The sequence below is a fragment of the Callorhinus ursinus genome, unplaced genomic scaffold (genome assembly GCF_003265705.2).
Source record: "Callorhinus ursinus isolate GAN/ISIS: 27379988/994484 unplaced genomic scaffold, GSC_fseal_2.0 scaffold61, whole genome shotgun sequence".
Lineage (NCBI taxonomy): Eukaryota > Metazoa > Chordata > Mammalia > Carnivora > Otariidae > Callorhinus > Callorhinus ursinus.
The window spans coordinates 8,037,577-8,062,779 of NW_027397123.1; the positions used below are offsets into that span (position 1 = coordinate 8,037,577).

Below are 25,203 nucleotides of genomic sequence, written 5' to 3' on the forward strand. Positions count from 1 at the left end.
CACTGTGATCTCCAGCGGAGGTGCTGTGGGGTCCTGTGCACAGCAACCCAGTGAATAAAATGAGCAGAGGCCCCCTTTTAATTTGTGGAGTCACTACATATAAGAGGAACATCTATGTGATCCTTCTTTTTTTCTTGCTAAAGAACAAATGCATTTTCTTCCAATGCCTTGCTAGCCAAACACGGCCAGCATAAGGACACCAAACACAGAGTGGGACGAGATCAATGATACAGGCAAAGACAAAGCCTCAGGTTCTATTTATATCTCAGATTTGGCAACAAATTCCAGGATTTTATTCATATTGAGACTCCACTCCAGTAACGGCACTGCAAAGCATTTTCCGATCTGTATGTTCAGACTGAAAATCTTCACCAAAACCTCACCTGAGCAGACCTTCCAACTAGCTGATTTATGTTAGTGTCAGACAAGACACAAGCTGTCATTTCCACTTTTCTGATGGGGATGGAAAGCGTGCTGGTTTGGAGATTAGCTGTATCCATTAGATGAGCTGGACAACAAGTGTGCATAGTCTCTTACCCCCTTCTTTGTTATGTGCATAGTCCCTCACCCCCCTTCTTTATCTAAGATAAACCAACCACAAGATAACCCCCCCAACCCAGATATACTGGACATACATTCATTATCTGTTCCCATCCACAGAAGCCCAACTCAGATGTCAGGGTCCTAAGAGTTAAATTGCTAGCCCCTCCGCCCCAGCGCTGCTCATCTGCTCTCCCTGGGCTGGCTCCCTGTGATTTATGGAGGGCTCCATCCCTGAAGGGAACTGACAGTCACTCTCATTTTCTTGTGTTTCCCCCCCTCACGGCCAAGGTCATGAGCAAGGGGGCCCCTCCAAGTTTTCTCCACTCGTCCTCCTTCACCGTTACTCCAACGCGGCCTCATGAATCATTCCGTCTTCACATTGAACTCCGGACGCTTCCCTAGCACCAAACTGCCCGACTTCCGCAATTTTTCTTCATTCTCACTAACAATTTGGTAATGAAATATTGATTTTTAGTTAGATTCAAATAGATGTTATTAAGTTTGCATTGATAAATCGTTCTCTTTCTCAGGCTGGAAGTACCTCAGTCAAATTCTAACTGTGCTTTCATACCTGGTGATGTATTAATCTGACGTGTCTGTCGGCCAGGCTGCTGGGGCCAAAGCCGGGGGTGCCAACCTAATTGCTGTCACCTCACACAGAGGGCATAATTCAAGCTGGTGCATTGCAAGGATTTTAGCCCTAAGCCCCAAGTGGGTAAATATTTCCTCTGGGGCTCCTACTTTTTTAAAACTGTATCATTTCTCCACCAAGACTGGCTTCATATGGGATGAAGAGGTGGCCCATTAAATCTGACTTTCCTCCATGCTTTTGTCAACATAATATCCAGGCCGTATTAAAAAACATCGAAACAGACTGACAAGAGTATGCCATTCCCCTGCTAAAATTGTTGGAGCAGCTCTGAGTGCTTGTGGGCAGAAGGTGTCACACCCTCCAGCTTCGAACAGGCCACCTGGGGAGGGTGTGCAACAGGCATGGAGGCCAGCCTCCCACCACAGGCTTCTGAGCAGTCTGTGGGAGTGTGTGGGTGAAGAGCCCAGGTACCACTGGGTCAGCATCTACCCACACTGCTGCTTCCCGACCCGTCCCATGTCTCCACCCCTCTTCCCACCAATCTCACTCAAGACCCAAATGTTCCCCTGGACCATGCCCAGGTCTACAAAGCAGACACGGATCACTGGGGATTCCTGGCTCAGGAGAGTCTCCCCAGAGGCCATCCCTGGGATATTTGCCACTTGAAGGAGAGGGGATAATAAGGGCTCCCCCTCATCCCTGATTTCTGTGTCCTGGCTGAGGTTAGACCCTTGATCCAAGCTGAGCTAATCATTTGTTCACCATCCTTGTCTGAATAATTGTTCAGTGTAGGCACAAGACCCAAAATAGACTAGTCAGCCTTGTCCTCCAGAATAGTTCCAAATTGGAACAGAGGAAAGAATCCTTTTCTCCTGGGGCGCCTGGGTGGCTCAGTCAATTAAGCATCCGCCTTCGGTGGAGGTCATGATCCCAGGATCCCGGGATTGAGCCCTGCGTTGGGCTCTCTGCTCAGCGGGGAGCCTGCTTCTCCCTCTGCCTGCTGCTCCCCCTGCTTGTGTGCTCTCTCTCTATCTACCTCTATCTCTCTGACAAATAAATAAATAAATAAAATCTTTTAAAAAATTCCTTTTTCCCTTGTGCTAAAGCCAAGATGTGGGCCCAGAAGCCCTGGAGGGCATGTCCCTCACTCCCCACATGGAGAAAGCTGGCTCCCTTGGTCAGGGGAAGGCTGACCTGGTGCCAAGTCCCTTGTCCCAGGGTCTCTGGCAACACCACTTCCTTCCCTGACCCTGAGCACCGACTTTCATTCTGGTTTCTCCCACTTGCATTCAAGAGTCCAGCCTTCCTCCCTCTAGTACCTCCTCCCGTGAATGGATTAATCTCAGGCCGACTTGGACATTATGCTCTTGGTTACCGTCTCCAATGGCTTCCCATCCGCCTGTCACATAACGCTACCAATCCTTAGCTCAGTGTTCTAGCTGCTCCAAGACTTCCTCACCCACCACTCCCCATAGTCAACTCCTCGCTCAGAGTAGCCACCAAGTTCCCTCATTTCTCCAAGTCTGAATATTTTCCCCGGGATGTTTTCTATGCTTAGAATGACTCCCTTCATCTTTGCATAAGTGACCCATCTTTATTCTCCTTCTGGGTGACTATCCTAAGCCCCGGCTAGAATCAGCTCTTCCTCTGCATACTGTGCTTTCCATTGTAAGTCATCGGCAGGAACTCTCTTCTGCGCTAGCCTGTAGGGGGATGACATATACACAGCCTGACCTTTTATTGCCTTGCCAGCGCCTTGACTACACCCAGCACATAGTAGATCACTTAAGATAAACATGTTGCCTTAAGTTATTAATTAATTTATTCACTCATTCTCTTTTTATCCTACCTATTTTTCAAGGCAAGATTAAATACCACCCCTCCTCTGAGCCTTCTTTGGTGTCTTCAGTCAGAATTAATCACTTGCTTCTTTGTGTTTCCACATCATATTGCTTTCAACTGCTAATTAGCATACATTAATTAATGTGTACATTTTTAGGCACTCCTTTAACAATAACTTCCGAGAATCTACTTCCTTAGATTGAAGGTAGTTTCTAGGGAGTCTGTTTTCTACTCTTGACTATAAGCCCGTTAAGGACAAAAATCGGATTTGTTTTCTTAAAACCTAGAACAGGGCTCGAAAGGAGCTGAGTAATTGTTTGTTCATTTAAATGAAATGCATTTTATCCCTTCTCGGCCTTTTGGCTAAGATCAAGTGTAGTATCTGTTCTTATCAGTTTAAGTGAAATGCATTTTTTGAAACCCATGGAAGGGAATATGATCAGCTACCTTTGAGTCATGGGTATTTCTCCACATACCAGTTGCAAATGACGAGAATATTAAAAAATGAATGGTTGAAGCAATAATAATAATAATAATAATAATAAGGAGAATTTATAGGTTTACACGACAGGAGTCCAGAACTAGTTCAGGAGTCCAGAACTAGGGCTTCAGGCCCTGCTGGATCCCTCATCCCAAACAGTGTCATTTGACTCTCTCCATTTCTCCCTCAGTTTTCCTCTGCACTGGCTCTGTTCTGAGGTAAGCCTTTGCCTCATGGTGCCAAGATGGCTGCCAAAAACTCCAGCTTTCCATCCAATCCTTTCAGCAACTAGAGGAGAGATGATATCTCTATCTGAAGTGTTGTCCCCTTTAAAGACTTTGATGTTCTGATTGGCTTGGCTTAGGTCATGTGACCATCATTTGGGCTGGTCCAGTTGAACCACATGAACTAAAAGGGAAGAGAAGTGGTCTCCAGCATAAACCAGCTACTGATTCCAGAAGGAGGGGCATGGATGCCTGGTAGGCACCTTCTCTCTCCCCGCAGAAGCTGGCCTGTTGCCCACCAGGTCCCTAGCCCTGCTCCCCACACTGTTTCCGTGGATGAGAACAGGAGACACTCGTAAGAGATATAGGCCTTTTCAACCTAGCCTCTCTGGGTCTTTTAAGAAACTGGAAAGAGTGACCATTCATTCATAAGGATGCAGTGGTCTCCCTCCTGCCTGCAAGGAACTGGGAAAATGGGATGAGACCAAGGCTATCAACTTAAAGCCACAAAAGGAAATCGGGTACCTGCTCCATCAGATTCCTTCTAAACTTCCTGGTCCAACACTGCAGAGCTGCTGCAGAATGTTCCAGATGTGTGAATGCCAGAAGTGGAGAGTACTGGTAGATTTTAGGCAGGGTGAGTATCAGAACAAGTCCCCAGTTCCTGGGCAGCAGGACTGACCCCAGCCAGCCTAGAAAGGGCTGGATATCCCAATGCTTTTCCTCAATGTGGACACTTGGAGACAAAGAGAAACCCTCCACCACCCAATGGCCAACAGAGCTGGCCCTGCCCATCGCCATTCAGTCATCCATTTCTGCTTCTGAATACTTCCATTCGGTATCCTCAAGGAAAATGAAAGGAACAGGTGCATTTATAATTGGTTACTGTGCCCTCACCATTCCCTCACCCCTAGCCAACACCATGCAGAAAAAAAGGAAGTGCATTTTGGGGTGACTAATGGCAAGGTTGCCGGCTCATCCAGCCCCTTCCTCCTCCACTAGAGGCAACCCATCCTCCTTCTGAGCTTCCCAAGTCAGGCCTGTGCCAAGTATCCTGAAGAGGAGTCCAGCTTCTGTGGCTTCCGCAGCCTGAGGGCCCTTGGCCCTTGCTGCCCTCGGGCCAAGGTAGAGCCAGACGCAAAGGGAGGGAAAAGCCTCCCGCCCGGCCCCTGCTGCTTGGGTTTCCCTCTTGCGGCCGCAGTGAGTGCCCTTTAGATCTGATTGATTTTATCTGTGAAATGAGCTGAAAATCCCTCCCAGGGAGAAATGCTCATCTCCCTTCCTCAGCCCAGACACTCCAGATAAATCAGATTGCCCACCACCAGAGCACATGTGGGCTGAGGCCTGGCGGAGAGCAGAGACGGCAGGATGGCAGGATGGCGGGACAGGCTACTTGCTGGGCCTGGCCATCAGTGTGGAGGCCTCTGGCTTCTTCCCAAGGCTGAAAATCCAGGACGCCAGCATCCTCAGCCACCTGGTCAGAACTGCCCTGTCTTCAAATAACTTGCACTTGCTGGTCAAGGCTTGCCTTAGTTTGGGTTTCTACAGAAATAAATCCTGAGACACAGAAATGGGCAAGCTGTGATTTGGGATGTAGGGACAGAGCCAGGGAAGAGAAGAAATCCAAGAGAGGGTGAGTTACAGATCAGGTGACCTCTGTGGGCAACTTGAGCCACTCCCACAGCAGGCGGCCTCTGAGAGGCATGCACTGAGGTTGTCTTGCTGGGGGGTGGAGGCCTGGGGCGTTCATCCACCAACTCCTGTCCTTTACTCCTGAGCTTTTTGACTCCCCTGTGCTTTTGGCCTGCCCTGGGTCACCCACACTCCCTTGGCCAGAGAATACCCTCCACCAGCATGCAGAGGAACTGTGTACTCATGACTTCCCCGGGGGACCAGGGCAACGAGCCTGGCTCCGTCCACCTCCTCAGCCTCCACCCCTTCCTTGCACCAGCCTCCCCTACTCCTCCCCAACTACTGAGCTGATTTCCCACTGGGTCTGCATGTCCGCATGCACCCCAGGAAGCCCTCCCCAGTTCCTGTATCCAGAGGCAGAATCTCCCCTATTCATCAGGAATGAGCCAGAGGCAAATAGGTGATCTTTTTGGAGGGGCGGAGGGGGGCGCATCTTTGGGGTCAGGATGGAAGCAGATGGAGGGGTGGCTTATTCCTGTGCACCAGGGGCCAGGGCTCCGGTCTCCTTCCTCCCCCCTTCCCCAGCAGGCCAAGTGCCGTGGCTTTCCAGGTCTCACAGAACATTAATGCAAATTATTATAATTCTTCTCTTCATTGAAAGAGACTCGGCACAGTTGTCTAAGAGTCACTGATGAAGCTGACGTGAAAAATTCAGTAATTGGTTGCCAATATCCAATTACTCCAGGGTAATATGAAAGTGAGGGGGGAGCAAGCCAAGAGGCCACAGCCCAGGGACAGTGGGTGCAAAGAGGAAGCTGGAGGCTTGGCTCAGGCCCATGGATGCAGCCAAGTGCGCAGGAAGGAGAGAAGATCTGGGGGGCGGGGGGCACAGGGAGTCCCCAGCCTCAGACGTTCCCTCTGGCCAAGCCTTTCCCCAGGCTGGTCCTTCACTGTAAGAGCCTTTCCTTGGAGTCAGAAGCTGCTCAGTCTCTCCCAGAGGCCCCAAGAAAATGGGCCTCGCTGGGGACAAGAAAGGGGGACAGAGAGTGTCATGCCAGGGCCTTGGAGACCTGGTCCCAGCCCCTCTACCGTGGCTGGAGGCCTCACTCTGAGCAAGGCGCAGGGCTGGTGTGCCAATGTGAGGAACATACCTACATGAAGAGAAGTCTGCACACTGACACCAGGGAGGAGGAGGGGCTGTGGCCACCACTACTTTGCAGGTGGTCCTTCCCCTTCCTTGGGAGTTTAGGTTTGGAGGAGAGAACACTGGGTAAATACACCTTAAATGCTTACTTAATGAGCACACACCAGCCCTGTGGGTGGTTGCCCCTGCGGGCCTGGCCGGGAGGCACCTCCAGGTCAGGGGCAAGGTCAGAGGCAGGGCAAGACAAGAATGCACCCTTCTGTTGTCCTGCACTGTATCATGTCTGCAAATAAATGGAATAATTCAGTTTCCAGGACTCTTAACCTTTTCACTTGGCATAAATTGTGATCACCCAAATAAATACAGGCAAATCACATTAAAAACATATATATACGAAGTTCATTTATTCAAGACATTTTCCAACTCTGAAAAAATACCTGTATCTTACCAGGAGGAAAAAAAAAAAAACAAGCTCTGTTCAGAGCTGCCCATCTCCATTTCAGTCCCTATTGGCTGCAGATGGGGGTGTTTGGATTCCTCATGGTCCTAATGACCTAATGGTCCCACCTCAGCCAGGTCAAAGGCCGAAGAAACCATTTTTTTTTCCCCCTCCATTCCAAATTGGCAGAGAGAGGGCGAGATGTATGAGCAGATTGTAATGTGGTGCCAGGAATGTTTGAGCAATAATCAATTGCAAATTATATCTTACCAAGTTAGAGTCAACTGGAGGGGCTGTGGCTGAATATTTTATCAAAGCAATTTAATAAGAATGTCAATGACCATAAACCTTTAAAGAGAGGTTTTCAGCATCCTAAGGAGCTGCCCTTCTTAGGCAGCACTTGACACCTGTTCCAGCATTTAGGAAGAGGCAGGATTGGAGCGAGGCCAAAGCCTGGGGCCGTGGCTTCCAGAAGAAAGGATGCCTTCTGGGTGGTGGCATCCCCAGGGGGCCTTAGCCCCCAGCCAGGACTGCATCCCTCCTGGGACCTGAGTCCCAGGGATGATGTGCCATCCTCACAAGTACCTCGCATATGGGGTTGCAACTGAGACTTGGGCCTCCCATTCATGATGGCTTGCTCTGGTTACAGAGAGGTCAGTCCTCATGAGAGTGCTGCCTGAGAGACAGGCCAGGGCCCAGCCCGGGGAAGGGGACTCTTGGGCTCTCAGGCTTCAGAGCATAAGTTTCCTCACACGTGCACCCCTACAGGTGCCGTCAGAGGCGGGGCTCCCATCCTTACAAGAGCAGAGCAGGAACACTGTTACAGAATCTTATGTACCCATGCAAAGCAGTACTAGTGAACATAGGAGTCAAATTCAAAAAGTCGTAGGTCCTTCACTGATATGAGGAATTCTTAATCTCAGGAAACAAACTTGAGGTTTGCTGGAGTGGTGGGGGGTGGGAGGGATGGGGTGGCTGGTTGATAGACATTGGGGAGGGTATGGGCTACGGTGAGCGCTGTGAATTGTGCAAGACTGTTGAATCACAGATCTGTACTTCTGAAACAAATAATGCAATATATGTTAAGAAAAAAGAAAAAGAAGAAGATAACAGGAGGGGAAGAATGAAGGGGAATAAGTCGGAGGGGGAGACGAACCATGAGAGATGATGGACCCTGAAAAACAAACTGAGGGTTCTAGAGGGGAGGGGGTAGGGGGATGGGTTAGCCTGGTGATGGGGTATTAAAGAGGGCACGTTCTGCGTGGAGCACTGGGTGTTATGCACAAACAATGAATCATGGAACACTACATCAAAAACTAATGATGTAATGTATGGTGATTAACATAACAATTAAAAAATGAAAAAAAAAGTCATAGGTCTTCACAGCAAAGGAAACCATCAACAAAATGAAAAGGCAACCTACCCAAAGAGAGACAATCAATACTTGCAAATCATACATTTTGAGAGGAGTTAATATCCAAAATATAAAAAGGACTCATAAAACTTGATAGAAAAAAAACTGATTATAAAAATAGGCAGAAGATCCAAATAGACATTTTTTTCAAAGAAGATATACAAATGTCCAACAGGTACATGAAAATGTGTTCAACATCACTAGTCATCAGGAAAATGCAAAACAAGACCACAGTGAAATATCACCTTACACCTATTAGAATGGCTATTATTAAAAAAACAAGAAATGACAAGCGTTGGCAAGGATGTGGAGAAAGGGGAACCCTCATGCACTGTTGGTGGGAATGCAAACTGGTGTAGCCACTGTGGAAAATGATACAGAGGTTCCTCAAAAAATTAAAAATAGAGCTACCCTATGACCCAGAAATTTCACTTCTGAGGATTTACCCAAAGAAAACAAAAATGCCAATTCAAAAAGATATGTGTACCTCCCATTTACTGCAGCATTATTTACAATAGCCATATATGGAAACAACCCAAGTATCCATCGACAGATGAATGGATAAAGAAAATGTGATATATATATGACACAGATATAGATAGACCTAATATATATATGTGATATATATATGACATATATAAAGATAAACAGATCGATCAATCTATCCATTGGAATATTATTCAGCCATAAAAAGAAGGAAATCTTGCAGCTCATGACAACACGGATGGAGCTAGAGGGTATTAGGCTAAGTGAAATAAGTCAGACAGAGAAAGATAAATACCATATGATCTCACTTATATGTGGAATTTAAACAAAACAAAACAAAACTGAGCTCATAGATCCAGAGAACAGACTGGCAGCAGCCGGGGCAAGGGGGCGGGGGGTGAGCAGAACAGGTTGGGAGAGAAAGGGAACTAACTTCCAGTTATAAAATAGTCATGAAGATGTGATGTGCAGTGTGATGACTGTAGGTAATAATAGTGTGTTGCATGCTTGAAATCTGCTAACTGAGTAGATCTTAAAAATACTTGTCACAAGAAAAAAATTGTAACTATGTATGGGGACAGATGTTAATTAGACTTAGTGTGGTGATCATTTTGCAACATATACAAACATCTAATCGTTATGTTGTACACCTGAAACTAATACAATGCTGTATGTCAATTACAGCCTAATAAAATTTTTAAAAAGAAGTGTAATGGGATGTAGATCTATGTGTCAAGGAGACACTTGTATAAAAACTCACAAAGTTGAGGGTATGAGGGAGACTGGGAGGAAGTGGATGGGGGTAAAAGCAGAGACATGACATTGTGGTGACAGATGCAGGACTATCTCGTCAGATTCAAACAGGGTATGATGGCTACTTGCCTAATAGAGAGCAAAAGTGGAGCAAATAGATGATAGATAATACATAGATAGGTAGATAGATGATGAATGGATGTATAAATGGATGTATAGATAGATGATAGATAGATGATGGATGGATGGATAGATAATAGATGATGGATGGATAGGTAGATAGATGATAGAGAGATAGAGAGATAGATAGATAGATAGATAGATAGATAGATAGATAGATGATAGATGATAGATAGATGATAGAGAGATAGATGATAGATAGAGAGATAGAGAGATAGAAAGATAGATAGAGATAATTATAGGTGCAAGGAGGCAGAAACATCAGGTGGGAACCCCAGGGCAGACTCCCGCTTTACCCTTCTGTCTTCCTGATGCTTGCCTGGGTCCCCAAGGAAAAGGAAAGAAGAGTTCTACAAGTCATTATGTCCAAGACTCTTCCTGCACGTAGCATGTTCCAATTTACAAAGAGCTTTCACTTCTGCCAACTGCTGGTGCTCACAGCGGTGCCCCCAGAGGAAGAACAGGGCAAGCAGGTAGGAAGCTCGTGTCCCTCACACATGAGACGTGGGGACTGGTAGCATGGAGGAACCTGCATGAGGTCACAGTCAGGGAGTCGGGTCCAGATCCCAAATGGGAATGGAAGACAAGGTCAGCACATGATGTGCTGAAAGGAGCTAGATGTATCCCAGGATATGGAAAGGCATGTTTCCAGAGAATGGCCAAGAGATGATGTCCTCCACAGAGGTGGAATGGAAGTGGCCCAGGCGATGGAGAGCCCTCCACTTGGTCTCTCCTTGTCACTTCCGAACCGCCGCTGCACTTGCACCAGGACTGCATTAGGGGGCCAGCCTGGGGCTGAGCTCACGGAGACTCAGGGTCACTCTGGGAGGGGGGAGAACGGTGACCTGGAACTAGAGTCAAGGTCAGCCTGTAGTTCGAGTTTGAGGCCCCTCGGAGGCCAGCATATGGGTCAGTCTGCACCAGGAGTAGAAGCTATTTTTCAATCTGAGGCTCAGAAGGGAAAACAATTCGAGAAACAGGTCTCCAACCACAGCTCATCAAGGACATGTGTTCTTCATGGCACTCACCCACCAGTGCATCATTCCGGGAGCTGGTGCCCAGGTAAGGAGAACCAAGAAGGACCCCTAGCTCTCTACCTGATGAGTGGGTTTGAGGATTCAAGCAGATAATCCTTGCAAAGTTCAGCAAAGTGCCTAACAGCTGCTGGTCGCTGCTGGGTCACTTCCAGCTCTCTCCACCTTGTCAGCCAGTCCAGCAGCAGGGGAACAGTGCTTGTCGGAATGATGGGTGGGCAAGATGAAAAGTCCTAGGGGCACCCCCACAATTGCATCTGCTCCCCACAAACACTGAGGTTGCCCCCCTGCTGAGGACATCAAACCTGAGAATATCCTTCCCAGGGTTTTCCCACCCCAGCGATGGACATTTCCAGGATCAAGCAAACCAGCACCGAGGGAGTCCTACTTTGCCAAGATTGTGTCCCAGCTGTGCCTGCCCAGGCCCTGCTAGGAGCCCATGGTGTGGGGAACAGCCTTACCTTGGGCTTTAATTATGCTTGATTTCAGCTTCTGCTGAGTGATTGCTTGTCTTTCTCTAAGCCCCCATTTTTCCCAGAGCACTTTCTTGATGTTATTAGAGCTGTCTATAAAATATGAATCCCAATTCCATGATAGTCATAAAAGCCATAAAATTCTATGTCTGCCATGAAAATATTACATGATTTATTTTTGTGTGAAGTACGTATTAAATCTCGTACTGGAATAGGAGTTTGGCTCTCCAACATCACGAACTTTTAATAACACACACTTTGCCTTAAATTGCTATTATTTTAAGTTTCTTTCTTCATTTTACAGTAGCCCTCATTTCAAAATAGGATCAGAAAATAGTCCTGGGCTTATTTATATGTTAAAGTTAATATCCACTGTAGCTTAAATTTTGCTCCCTTTTTTATGGTATTCATTTTTGTTTTATATATGATGAGATTTGTGCATTTGATGTGCTTTGTTTTATGCCAAGTGCCTTTGGAGAAATATCAGGTGATTAACCAAACCCTCCAACAGTGGGTCTGATACTACCATTTCCAGGGTCACGCAGTGGGTCCACATAAATCCACACAAGTAAACATGTGGCTGGAATAGAGAGGAAGGATTGAATCTGGAAGTGGTGGGAGAGGAGGAGCAAATATTGAGACAATCTCTTTTGTTTTTTCCAAAATCTGTAAGTCAAACCACAAAGATTTGCCAAGCTTCCAGTGTCTGGCAGTCAGCTGAACCTTGCTGGGGACACACAGAAAGAAGAAGATCATTAGTAAGATGAGATTCACATACATGAACCCATTGAAGAACCACCCCAGGCAGAACCAGGCTGCGTGACTCACATTGCATGCACTGGGGGATCCAAATGGAATCCAAGAATTAGGTTTATTCTGTGGGTGAATGCAGGATTTGAGTTGTCCTGGAAAGACAAGGGGAATTTAGGAGAGGGGAGGACAACGCCAGGCAGAGGAGGCTGGACAAGGGGAGAAGCTCGTGGGACCCTGAATGGGATGAAGGAAGAGTAGTGTTCTGGTTGTACACTGGCAGAACCCAGCCCCAGCTCAATTCCCAATTCGCCATCTTGCCAGCTTCTCTGCCCAAAAGACCCACACTGCGTTTCAAACAATATCAAGGGTAGAGGGAAGATTGATTTTCGGCCTGGAGGATACATGTGACATTTGGAATGAGTTGAAACTGATCTAAGAGATTTTCATTTCAAAAGATATCTGATATGATGTGTCGATGGGGTGTTTCACACACCTCATCAGAGTTCAAAGACTGTAGCCATGAGAAGGGCGCTTCCAAGGTGGAAAGCAGATGTGTGGAACCGGAGCAGGAGGGGGTCTTGGCCTCTTCAGACTTGGCCCCCCCATCACCTGACATACCATGGAGACAAAGCCATGTGTTTGATCCAGGCAGCCCTTGGGTCTGCAGCATCTTGGCATGGGTACAAACGATGTCATTTTTTGTATCCAACTCCTGTGACCATGTTTTCATATCCTTAAACCCTTCCCAAGGCACCAACAGGCATAGAGTCATTCACTCAGAAGCCACTGAATGCTCTGATAACCAATGAGAAATGGTCAAGCCTGGTTGGGCATCCACCAGTCTGCCACCCCCAGAGCACCTAAGCCTCAGTCTGGGTGCCCCGTGAGGCATGACCTGGGGAAAACTCATGGGCTACCATCTTGTTAGGGAGTTCAAATCCGGGAAGCTGAAGTGAGGACCTAGGGGCCTGAGGCAAGTCAGGAGGTATAGGCGGCATAAGCGTGGATTATCGAGGTGGTCACCTCTGAGTACCTCTGATCACTTAATCTCATAGGACTGTCATCTGAGAAACCACATAGAACCACAGCTCAAGACAGTCCATCTGCATGGGTAGGGTGACACCAAGAATAGAAAAAAATCATCTGCTCCAAACAGCGTCATGATTCCCGTCCTCCAAGGTTGTGCAAAAGTGGGCAGAAGAAAGTGAGTCCCAAGGAACTCCATGACTTGGAATAAACTGGGAGTCCCTGGTGTGGAGGTCTCGATTTTAATGGCTACTGGTGCAGGTGAACTTCTCCCTATAGCTTCCTCTTGTGGGTTCACCTTGGAGGCCTTGTCTACCCCCACGTCCGCACCCTGGGCCATGCTGCCTGGCAGGGCGCATCAAAGGAGCTGTTTGTGAAGGATCTTGGGGCAGAGACCCCAGGCCCTGCGCTTCAGGGAGCAGGCAGCCAAGACAACATCTACATTTGCTTGGAACAGAGGAAGAGTCTCCAGGAAGCTTCCTGGCTGGCCCCCGATGGCAGCCTCTCTGGAATGCAATTGAAAATTCCATCTCACAACCAAACACCCGAGCCTTCTTTCAATGTAAAATCATCTACCAAATCAATCCCACACATTAAACAAATAAATCCTAATATAAAGTTTAAAAAACATATACCTTCAAATAAGCTGTTTTGTGTTATAGAGACAAGAACCAAGTGGGTTTTGAGGTTCTTTGCAAAATTGAATAATGCCACCATTTCAACTGAAATGATAAAAATAATAAAGAGATGAAATAACTTAAAACCATAGAGAGGAATTGAGACCAAAGAAGAAAATACACACGTTTCTAGTCTGATATGTTCCTAAGAGCCTCTCTTGAGTGAGTGGCAGCTGGGAGGACAAAAGGTAGAAGGCATCTGGAAAAATATTAAGAGTTTTGTGAAAGAAAATCAATCACGAAAGATACACAAACCTGATTAGGAAAAGGAAAAATGTATGTTGTAATATATAGAGCAGTCTGTGAACGGGTGGCTGGTTCCTACAAGATTAGAGAAAATAACCCGAGGTTAGGGTTGCCTTCTCCTTCCACTCAGTGTTTAGCATCACCCACCTGGAAGCTTCATCCCCCTGGCTCCAAGCAATTTGCTGAGAAAGAATATTTTTGCTGTTAAATGATCTTGCTCCCCAGTGGCTCCCGCAAGCCACTAGCTCTGAAACAAACGACCTCGCTGGAGAACGGATGGGTTGCAGCCTTGCCGTTCAAGGAGCCTTCACGCAGAGCCCACGCCCCACCCCGCTGCCTGCCCCTGGGGTTTTGAAAAGGTTCTGGCTCGGAAATGAAAAGTCAAGGCAAGAATAAAGGTTCCAGGTCTGTGAAACCCTCGTTGGCAGAGGAGGTCTGCTTCTGGTCCAAGCGGGGGGAGAGGATGTCCAGGTTAACGCATCTCACTGCTTAGCTTTGAAGTCGTAAATCAAGAAGGTGCCAGCAAAACGGCCTGCCAGGCCAAGGGGACAGTGCAGGGTGCTGGTTTCTAGGAAAACCTGTAGCTTGCTGATGAGGCTCAGGTCTGAGGGGCAGGAAGTGGGAGCAGACAGCAACCCCTGGCAGCAAGCCTCCGCTCCAAGTTTAGCGGAGCACAGCCGCTGAAAAAATGTTCCCGGTAAAATGGCCTCTGCTGTTACAAGAACCACCTGCTTCCAAATTCCAAGTGGCTAAGTGACCAGGCATGGGCAGGTGTGCGCGCATTCCAGCTAATTCTGCTCCCTGATTCCACCGGCCTTTTGTTCGACAGTCGGATATTTTGATATCAAAACTCAATGAACAATATGCACAGATGTGGGAGATTAACAAAAGATGTCGACAGCTACTTTCGCCTTTGTTCATCCAAACACTGGAACACATTTCCTCCTTCATTTCCTCTTTGTCCTCATTATCGTACACAGAGGAAGTCATCTGATGGTTTGGTTTTGGTAACCTGTTTATTTCTAAACTTGTGTTCCTCTGCCCGGGATTAATGTCTCTGCCCACCCCTCCACCCCCCCCACCCCCGGCAGACGGGCTATTAATTACCCTGGTAGGAAGGTGACCACCGTCCCCAGCGCCAGACCGGCTGGTGCGATGTGGAGTCAACATAGACACGGGAGCTTGAACAGCTGTCTCGTACTCTCACAGCAAATTAAATGCATGTTAAAAGATTATCTCTTACATTTATCATAACAAGATTTTGCATTTATGTCTTTCTCTCTTTTTAAATAGGAATAAAGATCTCATATACATTTTCTAATTTATTATCTAGTATTTATTATAGGAAGAGAGTTTTGTCTAATCACAACTCATTAAAATCACATATTATTCACAATAACCCATCACTAAAGACTCATCATGGTAAAAAGAAAAAATAAAAAAGTGTTTTTAAAATGAAACTTCATTTTAAGCATTCCTCTTGGAGACAGTCCAACATGTTAAAGAAAGGAGTGGAACGTGTGTAATAAAATACCTTGGCAAAGAAAATTTGCAGGAAGGAAGGAAGGATGGATGAAAGGGAGGGCGGGAGGGGAGGGAGGGGAAGGGGAGGGAAGGGAAAGGGGAAGAGAGGGGAGGGAAAGGGGAACAGAGGGGGGAGGAGGGAGGAAGGAAGGAAGGGAGGGGGGAGGAAGGAAGGAAAGATGGAAGGAGGGAGGGAGGGAGGAGGGGGGAAGGAAGAAAGGGAGGAAGGAAAGAAGGAAGGGAGGAAGGGATGAAAGAAGGGAGGGAGAAGGAAGGAAGGAGGGAGGGAGGGGGGAGGGAGGAAGGAGGGGAGGAGGGAAGAAGAAAACCTAATATCAAGGGGAGTTCAAATACTTTACAAAAAATAAGTAGGGATTCTGTGGCCCAGTGAAGAAAGAGAAGGAAAAAAAATCAGGCCAAGAATTTACCTACTTTCTCTCTTATTTTTAAGCATGATTCCTTTTCATCCTCCAGCACTGGGTTCTAACTCACACGTATCTTGTTAGCCAAATGAAGCAGTTCTTTGCCTCCCTGGCACTCCAGCCAGAACTGATTTTCGGATCATTATTATATGCACAAAGAGGCGACAGTGTGGCATGTGTAATTCTCCTGGATGTCACCCATCCACAGCAGGCCACCGGCGCAGGGTTATGAATACTCGGTTTGCTGAGTGAGATGATTCTGGCATAGCTCTGTGGCATTTTCCACATGTTTAGCCTGAAAGAAGACATTTGTTTGGACTATATGCTTCTGTGTACTTTTTTAATGCAATAAAATTGACAGATGACTCCTTTTTGCAACAGGTTTGGAGCAAGAAAATGTGTGGTGGCTCTGCCCTCCCCCTTTTTTTTGATGGCTGTTTAGACAGCAGTCTTAAAAAATCACTAGTCACTAAAATCCCTCATGCCCATTTCATATTGTGTTGATTCATATTAAATTCATGACAACAGAAAAGCAACTTGAGGCACTTTCGGAAATGACCGCGCCTTAGCGCGCCTCCCCATCCTCCGGGCTCGGGGGGCCCCGCGCCCATAAAGCTGCCCGCTGTCTTGTGTCATGAAAAGAAACAGCTTTGCCTGGGAAGGCCATTACTGTGTAATGAGGCGTGCAGCAAAATATACCTTCAGCAGCCACTTGATGAAGGCTTGCTGACACACCAGACCAGACAGAAATGTTTTTTTGTATGTTCTTCCTTATTTTGTCCATCAATCACATCATTAGTCAAAGCAGACGAGCCTGTCAGCTGGGCCCAGATGCGGAGTGGCAGGCGATCAGCGGACAGGTGTTCTGGCTCCCCCAAAACGAAATCCTGAAATGAGAAAGGAGCCAAGACCTTGTTTCAAGGGCTGGAATGTCAACGAGAGAGAGAGAGAGAGAGAGAGAAGACACCGATGGGAGGAGTTGGGAAGACCAGCATGGTGGCCCCCTGGTATTACCTTGGCCCAGCCAGGACGGGGGAGAACAAAGCCCATTCATTTCCTGTGGTCAGTGAGGTGTTCAAATATAATAGTCACAGGCAGTCGGTAAATGAAAGTTCCCTTGCACCCCTCTTTGGTATCCCAAATGCATACATTTAGGTTGGGTGGTTCCGATAATGCCTCGGGCCACCCAAGCTCATTGAGCTGCCTTCCCTGAAGCTGGCTGGGAAAACGCAGGCTCCACCCAGTGCTTCCGCTTCCGGGAGTGTTGCTCATTTCCGGGAAAATCAACCTCCCTTCTTCCGGCAACCGCCCCTCCTTCCCAACACATCCTAGAGTCTTCCTTTGGGCTATTGCATGCGCGCTGCTTTCTGTCTGGAGCCTAACAGGTTAATGAGACTACCCAAATGGAGGCATCCTCCATGGGGAATTTCTGGCTTTTCAAGCAAGCCCTGAGATGAATTTGGGTAATGAGTTCCTTGCTCAGTTACCTCCTGGTTACCAAAAAGGACTAGTTCATCCAGCCCCCGCCACCCCACCCCACCCCCCGCCGGCCTTTTCAGCCACAGTGGCCAAGGTGATACTTTGTCAAGTGTCCAGCCCGAACTGTGGTGTTAGCATGCACCAGTTTTGGTCTTTCATTGTTAGAATCGACTTCGTTTTTTAAAACAGTTTTAGATTTACAAAAGAATTGAGAAGATAATATGGAATTCCCATGCAAGCAGTTCCCCCTTGACTTTTTAAATCTTAAATGAGTAGGGCCCACATGTCCTTGTCCATGAACCAGTATTGATACATTATCATTAACTGAAGCGCATGCTTGATTCAGCTTTTGTTGGTTTTTACCTGATTGCCTGTGTCTGTTCTGGGACCCCCATACAGGACCCCACATCGCATTTAGCTGCCATGCTGTCCTTTGGCTCTGAGTTGCAACAGGCTCTCAACTCCCCTTGATTTTGATGACCTTGACGGTGCTGAGGAGTACTAGCATGTGCTATTTTTGATAAGTTTTTTTTTTTTAAATTTAGAATATGTGTGTGTGCACCACATGTTTTACACTTCGATAAATAATAGTGCTGAAAGGGGGGAGGAGAAGCATTAGGAGGGAAAGAAGGGAAGGAATTAGGCCCACGGAAAGGTCAGAAGTCTTTACACAGAACCAGGGAGAAGACTCTGACACTCCAATCTCTCCCAGCATTGACCTTTCCGGAGATGTGCTGAGCAGGAAGGGGGTGATACCTGATACAAGATTCAAACCCACGCTTCCACCTTTAAACGAGAATTAAATCTGCAGATACCTCCTCTGGGGCTTCCAAAAGGAGAGCAAGCACATCATTAATCTAACCAGCCATCAGATGCCACCATGGCCTGGTGTCCTGTGTCTGGGTCCATGTTTGGGTGAGCGGGGGCGGCCGAGATGTCAGGTTAAGGTCACATGAGGGTGACATGGGGGTGTGGGCCCAGGAGGACCAGGGCTGTGGCCCACTGGGGGGACCTGACTGCACCCAGCCTCCCAGGAGGACAGGGACAGAGGGTGGCGTGTAAACCCCATGGCTTGCAGGTGCCTCTCAGCCCTGTGTTCCCCTCTGCTGTTCCCTATTTCTTGCCTCTTGCCTTTCCCTCCTTCTCCACAAAGCTCACGGGGGCCAGGGAAGGAAGAGGCAGTTGGGTTGGGCAATGTGTGGTCACTTTTGCTGATTAAGAAAGACCGTTCTCTTCTTCGCTCTGTCTCAGTGTCTTAGTGGGGGAAGACATAGTGTCTCTTAAAGGGCCTGCAATTGCCAAGGCAGCAAAACCCGCACCCCCCTGGTGCCCATCGCATCCCACCAAGAGCCTGATGCTACACATAAGTGATGTTGTTAAATTACACTTTACAATTCATCCTTGCAAGTACCCCAGCTTTTCCAGCTTATACACATGTTTTATGAGCCTGCCTTTCACCCAGAAGGTCTACAGAAAGTAAAATAAATGAATCTAACACTCTATTCAGCCTGGATCATCTGACATTTATTCTTAGATGGGGCAAGTGACAATTTGAAAGCCATTCTCACACTGTAGGAACTTTCAAGCCTCGTGTGCCATCTATAATCAGTCAGTCAATCAAATTTATGGAGTACCTACTGGGTGTTGGTCCAAGTGGAAAGGCCAGTGCCCACCCTCAGTGAACTTCAGATAGTCGGGAAGTTCCCCTGACCCAGAGTTGGTCAACCCAGAGAACAAGCTGAGCTATTTAGATTCTTTTTCTTGGAAATTCAGGAGAGGACCATAGAGCATCTAAGCTAGGTTTCTGTGGCTCCTGGTTGCAGGCCAAGTAAGGTCAGAGCTGTACAGGCCTTGAGAAAAAGAGTAAGGTCATAAGATAAGAGAGAGAGAGGGAGAGGGTGTGAGAATACAGATGTGTAGAGAGAGGCTGAATAAAATTCAAGACCAGAGGTCCCAGAGAAAAGGCAGCTGTGTTTCCTGATTCCATCCATCCTGCTGTCCAGGGGCATTCCCTACCCATGTTTTCAGAGAGAAATACCCTACAACCTTCCAACTGACCTCCATCCTTGCTTAAGCAAGCCTGGAGAGGGGTGTGTTTTCGGTCTCAAATGTCCCTTACTAGGACCACACCTACCAAATGGGCCTTAAATACAGGAAAATATTTTCTAAGGCAGAGGAAGGAGTAACAGTGGGAAGAGACATCAAGAGAGGACACCACAGTTTGTAAGTGCTGGAAAGACTCAGATAATCAGAAAAGAACGGGTTACTTCATATTCAGAACACTAAACATAGACGTGATGTCAGTTGAGTGGTCTGTGCCTTCCAAAGATACTGTAGGAAAAGTGGTAAAAATCCTGTAAAATCAAAAAAATGGAGTGAATCTCTCAAATTCTTCGCTAGGACCTGGAAAGGTCTCCTGCCTCTCCCAGACCCTGCAGGCAGGAAACGGCTATTCAGGAGATCTCTTATAAGATGCGTCCCTCAGTAACTCATCCTCTGGACAGAGGATGGACATCCTCTGGACTCTCAGCACAAGGTTAGAGGTGTGAGGTCATAACAACTGTGTTCTTGAGGACAAAATCAGTCTGTCCTTCTCTCCAAGAGAACACACTTTGGGAACAAAAATGTTCATCTTCAAGAAAATATTATGTGAATGATGCTGCTATAAGAAAGCATATAGTTCTCATGAATGTGTGTGTGTGTGTGTGAGAGAGAGGGAGAGAGAGAGAGAGTTGTTTTTTGACGGTGTCTAAGAGCCTGAAAACCTCCAGCTGTACAAGTTCACTGGACCAGAACATTCTTCTGCTTTTAGAAGCTCCTCTCGATGTATCTCAGAAGCAAAATCATGCTCTCTGATCTGGGTCTTCTCTTCCAGTGCCTTGAGCTGGACCCTGGGAGGAGGTCCAATGGTGCAAGTTGTAGCCCTGAGGATAGTACCATAATGGCCACCATTTATTGGATCTTATAGAAGGCCACGTAATGCTGGCACCTTCTGAAGGCTGTCATCCGAACACCAACCATACAAAGTGGGAGTTAGTATCCCCATTTTCATAAGAGACTCAGAAAGGCTAATGTAATTTACAGGAGACAATGCCTGAATGCACTGTTGGTCTCAAGGGATCCAGGGCCCCTGACTGCCATGACATCATGCTGTGCTCCTGGATGTTCAGGGCCCAACGATGGGCAGAATTCATACACCCAAGACCATGAGATTCCAGAGATACCAGCACTGCAGCTCTTCAATTTATAAGTGCCTTGTTAGTGAGCTTTTGCTGGAAGTTCCTGTGTAGAAAGCTATATTCCCATTTGTACCAAGAGCAAATAGAAAGACTTACTGTTGCTCAATAAGTGGAGAAGAAAATTGAGGGAAGACTCAGATAGGTGTGAAGAAGGTCAGAAATATGGTTTCATTCATTCTGTTGGCCAAGCTCATTATAGGGCGTGACTGTGAGGATGGCCAAGCTGCTGAAGATAATGGGAAGCCAATACATCTGAGGTCCCTGAGCCCATCCTGCACTCGAATACCAATGCCTGGGCATGGAAGCCTGGTGTGCTCTGGAGAAAGGCAATGTTTCAAGTTTTCAGAAAATGCAATATGCAGCTTGATGCTCTGTAGAGCAATTGCATCCCACTCCTTTAACGGCACAGGACGTGAAGATTGGCCAGCTGCATCAACCTGCACTGTGGGAGACCCTGGGGATGGCACAGAGCTCAAAGCTGAGGGGTCCACATGAAGCAGGGGCTCCTCCAGAATGCCGGTCCAAACGCTGTCTTTGATCTCTCCACTCAGCTAGCCTCCAGGCATGTGGATAGTTCCAAAGGTGATGCCAACCTTGTCTTTCCAGGGAGGCTGGGGGCTTAGCAGTGACCGCCTCTAAGCTGGGGGCACCCCTCACACAGGACTTCTGGAATGTTCTGCTTGTCCTGAGTCAACAGAAAGACTTTTTCCACTATGGTGTCTCCCTGCATTCCCAGCATGACTGGGGTTGGGTCACGCTGGGCTGCTGAGCACAAGTGTTCCCTTGTATTTGTCTGTGGCTGCAGAGGCCCAGATGCCCCTGGGGCTCAGGCCCAGCCTCATATACCTCTCTTGCCCCGCCCGGAGGCAGTCCAATAGGAGCAGATCAGATGGAGATATGGAGGGCCCTTGGCAAGTCAATAATTAGAGGCCCCTTCACACTGGTATATTTAAATATTTGCTCAGCATTTATTTAGTGAAGGTGGGAAAAAAATGATATTTGGTAATAAAATTGCACACTTTTATTTTTTTTAACTTTTTCTCAGGAATATATCAACATAAAATCGTGAAAAAATTTAGGCATCACTGAAACATAGAGAATAAATGTATTTATTTATCTTATCCCCACCTCCGTGCTCCTCCCCAAAGGTAAGCACTATGGAACAATTAGAGGTACCTCTTTCCAGTCATTTGTTTCTACACATTTCCATAAATATATATAATGTGTAATATATATGTATGATATATAAATATAATATATATCATATCATATTAACCATATATTAAATATATATAGGATTTTCACATAAATAAAGATATATCGTATATATTAGCTTGGACCCTGATTTTTTTTCACGTAATTCATTTCACAGATAATTCAAAACAAATACACGTTATTTTTTAATAGCTGTTTAGTATTCCATAGTATGGATATACCATAATTTATTATAAAATATTTAATATTTAAGGTGCTTCTAATTTTTCATTATTACAAATAAGACTTTGGTATAAAATCTTGTATATATAAGCCTTTGCACATTCATTACAGAAGTGTTTCTGTAAACTAGATTTCCAAAATTGAGCTTACTTGTTTGAAGGGCATGTACATTTTAAATTCAGATGCCTTTATCAAAGGTAGATGGCATGATATATTTTTTACATCCTTGCCTGCTCAGGATATACTAGTCATTTAAAAATTTGCCATTCTAAGGTATAAAAATGGATAATCTTATTTTAATTTGAATTTCTCTGCTTATTAGAAAATTTGAATGTTTTGAAATATAAGTTATAAATATTGCTCCCAATATATCATTCCTCTTTTCTGCAGAAGATTTTTGTGTGTTTTATTTATTTTATTTTTTTTTAAGATTTTATTTATTTATTTGACAGAGAGATAGACAGAAGTGCACAAGCAGAGGGAATGGCAGAGGGAGAGGGAGAAGCAGGCTCTGCACTGAGCAGGGAGCCCGATGTGGGACTCGATCCCAGGACTCTGGGATCATGACCTGAGCCGAAGGCAGCCGCTGAACCGACTGAGCCACCCAGGCACCTGATTTTCGTGTGTTTTAATATAGTCAAATATATCCACCTATTTGTTCAGAGACTCTGGGCTTCATACCTTATTTAGGAGTACTTTTTATGCCCTAAGATTATTTTCTTTTAATTATTTTTATGAACTCTTAAATCTATGTTGAAATTTTGTATATCATGAAATATTGAGGTCTAATTTCGAACGAATAGCCGACTATCTTCATCATTGGGTAATTGATCTGTTTTTCCTCTCCCAACCAAAGTGCTGCCTTTGTCATAAACTAAACCCTCAGTTACATGGTCCTATTTCTTTCCTATTTCTTTCTTCTTCAGGTTATGCCATCGAGCTCTTTCTTTTGTAAGATCACATAGTTGTAATGGCCACACTCTTAGATTAGGCGTGGCAATTTGGTGGGGAAATTAGCCACCCCCCCCAGTCAGTCTTCTTTTTTCCAAAATTGTCTTCACGATTCTTCTGTTATTTCTCTCCAATGGTCTCAGAATCTGCTTGTCACCTTTCTTTAAAAATCTCTTACTGGGATTTGATTGGGAGATGTATCAGACACCATTGTGTCCCAGTGACACTCCTCAGCAACCCCCTTTTATTCCAGAGGCTGCTGGATCATTTCCTAAAAGACAGGCAAATCTTTGTCTCAGGCTTTACCTCCGGAGAAGAAGTCCTCAGTCCCAGACAGGAGAGCACTGAGTATTGGATAGACAATTAATATGGGGAGACTTGACAAGTTTGCATTATTAAGTCTTCCTACCTCTGATGACTTTTCAGTTATGTTCTTTCCTTTGTGTCCTTTATAAGCATTTATGGTTTTGTTTCTACAGGTCCTGTACATGCACTGTTAGCTTTTTTTCTAGATAATGTATGTGTTTTGTTGCTATCGGATGGGTTATTTTCACTATGTATTTCCTAGTTGTTCAGAAATTCTGTTTTTATATATTTATCTTGTATCCAACTACCTTCAAATAATAATTCCAAGCAATTTACTTAGATTTGTCAGGTACGTAAACATATTAATTCTAAATAGTGATTTTTTTTGTATTACAATATTTTATCTACTTACATCATTTCTCTATTTAGTGGCTGGGACTTCAATGAGTGTCTTGTCAAGTTTCTTAACAAAAATATTCCTAAGTTTACATGCTTAATTTGTATTTCTTAATCTTTTTATTGGGTTACAAAGGTTTTTTTTTTCCTTTCTTAGCTTATTATGGCTTTTAAAAATCATGAATGAGAGATTAATTTTACTTAATGCCTATTCATGTGACTTGTCTATTTTAATCTCTTAATTTCATTAATTACAGAAATAGATTTCTGAAGGTATAACTAGCCTTTTGTTCCCAAGATGAACTCAACTTAGTAACGAGTTTCATGATTACATCTTATTTAGAGCTTTTATATGTATGCTCATACATTACAAAAAAAAGTTATATTTTTTATGTTACTCTTGTCTTCTAGTATCAGTGAAATATTACCATTGTAGAATGAGATGGGAAAGCTTCTGTGAAATATAAGTATTATCCATTTCATTGAAGTTTTAGTACAACTTATCTACATATGGTCTAGATCTGGTGCCATTTTTAGGAGAGCTTTTCAGTTTTTATTTTTTTGCTATTTAAAAAAATTCTTCTACAAATTCTGCCTTTTTAAGGTTGTCCACTTAAATCAGTCTTACTGATTTTTGTATTTACTAGAAAAATTTTCTATTTTGTCTACATTTTAGAATGTTATAACGTTCACTTAATTTTATTATCTCCTCATTACCTGAAGTTATATTCTTTTCCTCATTTTTAATATTATCTATCTTTGTATATACTAATTTTTTGACCATACTGGCCAGACATTTTTTGTTTTTTCAAAGAACTAGATATTAAATATAATGATGCTTTTTAAAAAACTTTCATAACTTTTGGATTTGTTAATATCATCAATGTTTTCCTAATTTCCTTGGGTTTATACTATTATCTTTTCTTCAGCTTCTTGAATTACATATTTGCTTCATTTAGTTTCAACCATTTTAATTTTCTAGTTTATATACTTAAAATTCTTACAATTGCCATTAGTTTTTTACAAAAATATTTGTATGGCTCTTATTTTTCATGAATTTATTATTTTTATTTTATCTCCTTTTTAACTCATGGATTATTTTAGAAGTCTGGATTTTTAATGTGATTTGTTTCTATGATCCATGTCATTTCTGATTTGAGGGATTTATAGGAATTTTCCTTGTGGCTTAAATGCATGGTCACTTATTTCATGTGTGTTTGACACTAATGTGAGTTTTCTGTTTGCTTAGAAAAAGTGTGTGCACATATGCAAACATATATAGTCAAGCTTATTACTGATTTGAAAAATCTTTTCTAACATTACTCATTTTTATTTTTCTTAGATTTATTAAGATATAATTGACATACAACAGTGTGTAAGTCTGAGGTGTACGATTGGCTCTCATTTTTATTTTAGTCTGTATGTCCTTAATTTATTGAATTCTGAGAGAGGTCAGGCCATTATCTCTCAGTATAAGTAAGGATTTATTACATTCTTTCTATATTTCTGT

General features: G+C 44.9%; 1 long non-coding RNA gene and 1 pseudogene across 1 annotated transcript; one reads left to right on the forward strand and one right to left on the reverse strand.

Moving 5' to 3' along the window:
- The first annotated feature begins 3,320 nt into the window (after nt 1–3,320).
- On the forward strand, nt 3,321–3,475 carry LOC112810836 (U2 spliceosomal RNA; annotated as a pseudogene).
- An 8,180-nt stretch (nt 3,476–11,655) lies between these two features.
- On the reverse strand, nt 11,656–14,215 carry LOC141371218 (uncharacterized). Its single transcript, XR_012375988.1, has 3 exons — nt 14,087–14,215; nt 12,066–12,142; nt 11,656–11,964 (listed from the first exon to the last, which is right to left on the reverse strand). It is a non-coding gene; the product is annotated as an uncharacterized lncRNA (long non-coding RNA).
- Nucleotides 14,216–25,203: the final 10,988 nt, after the last annotated feature.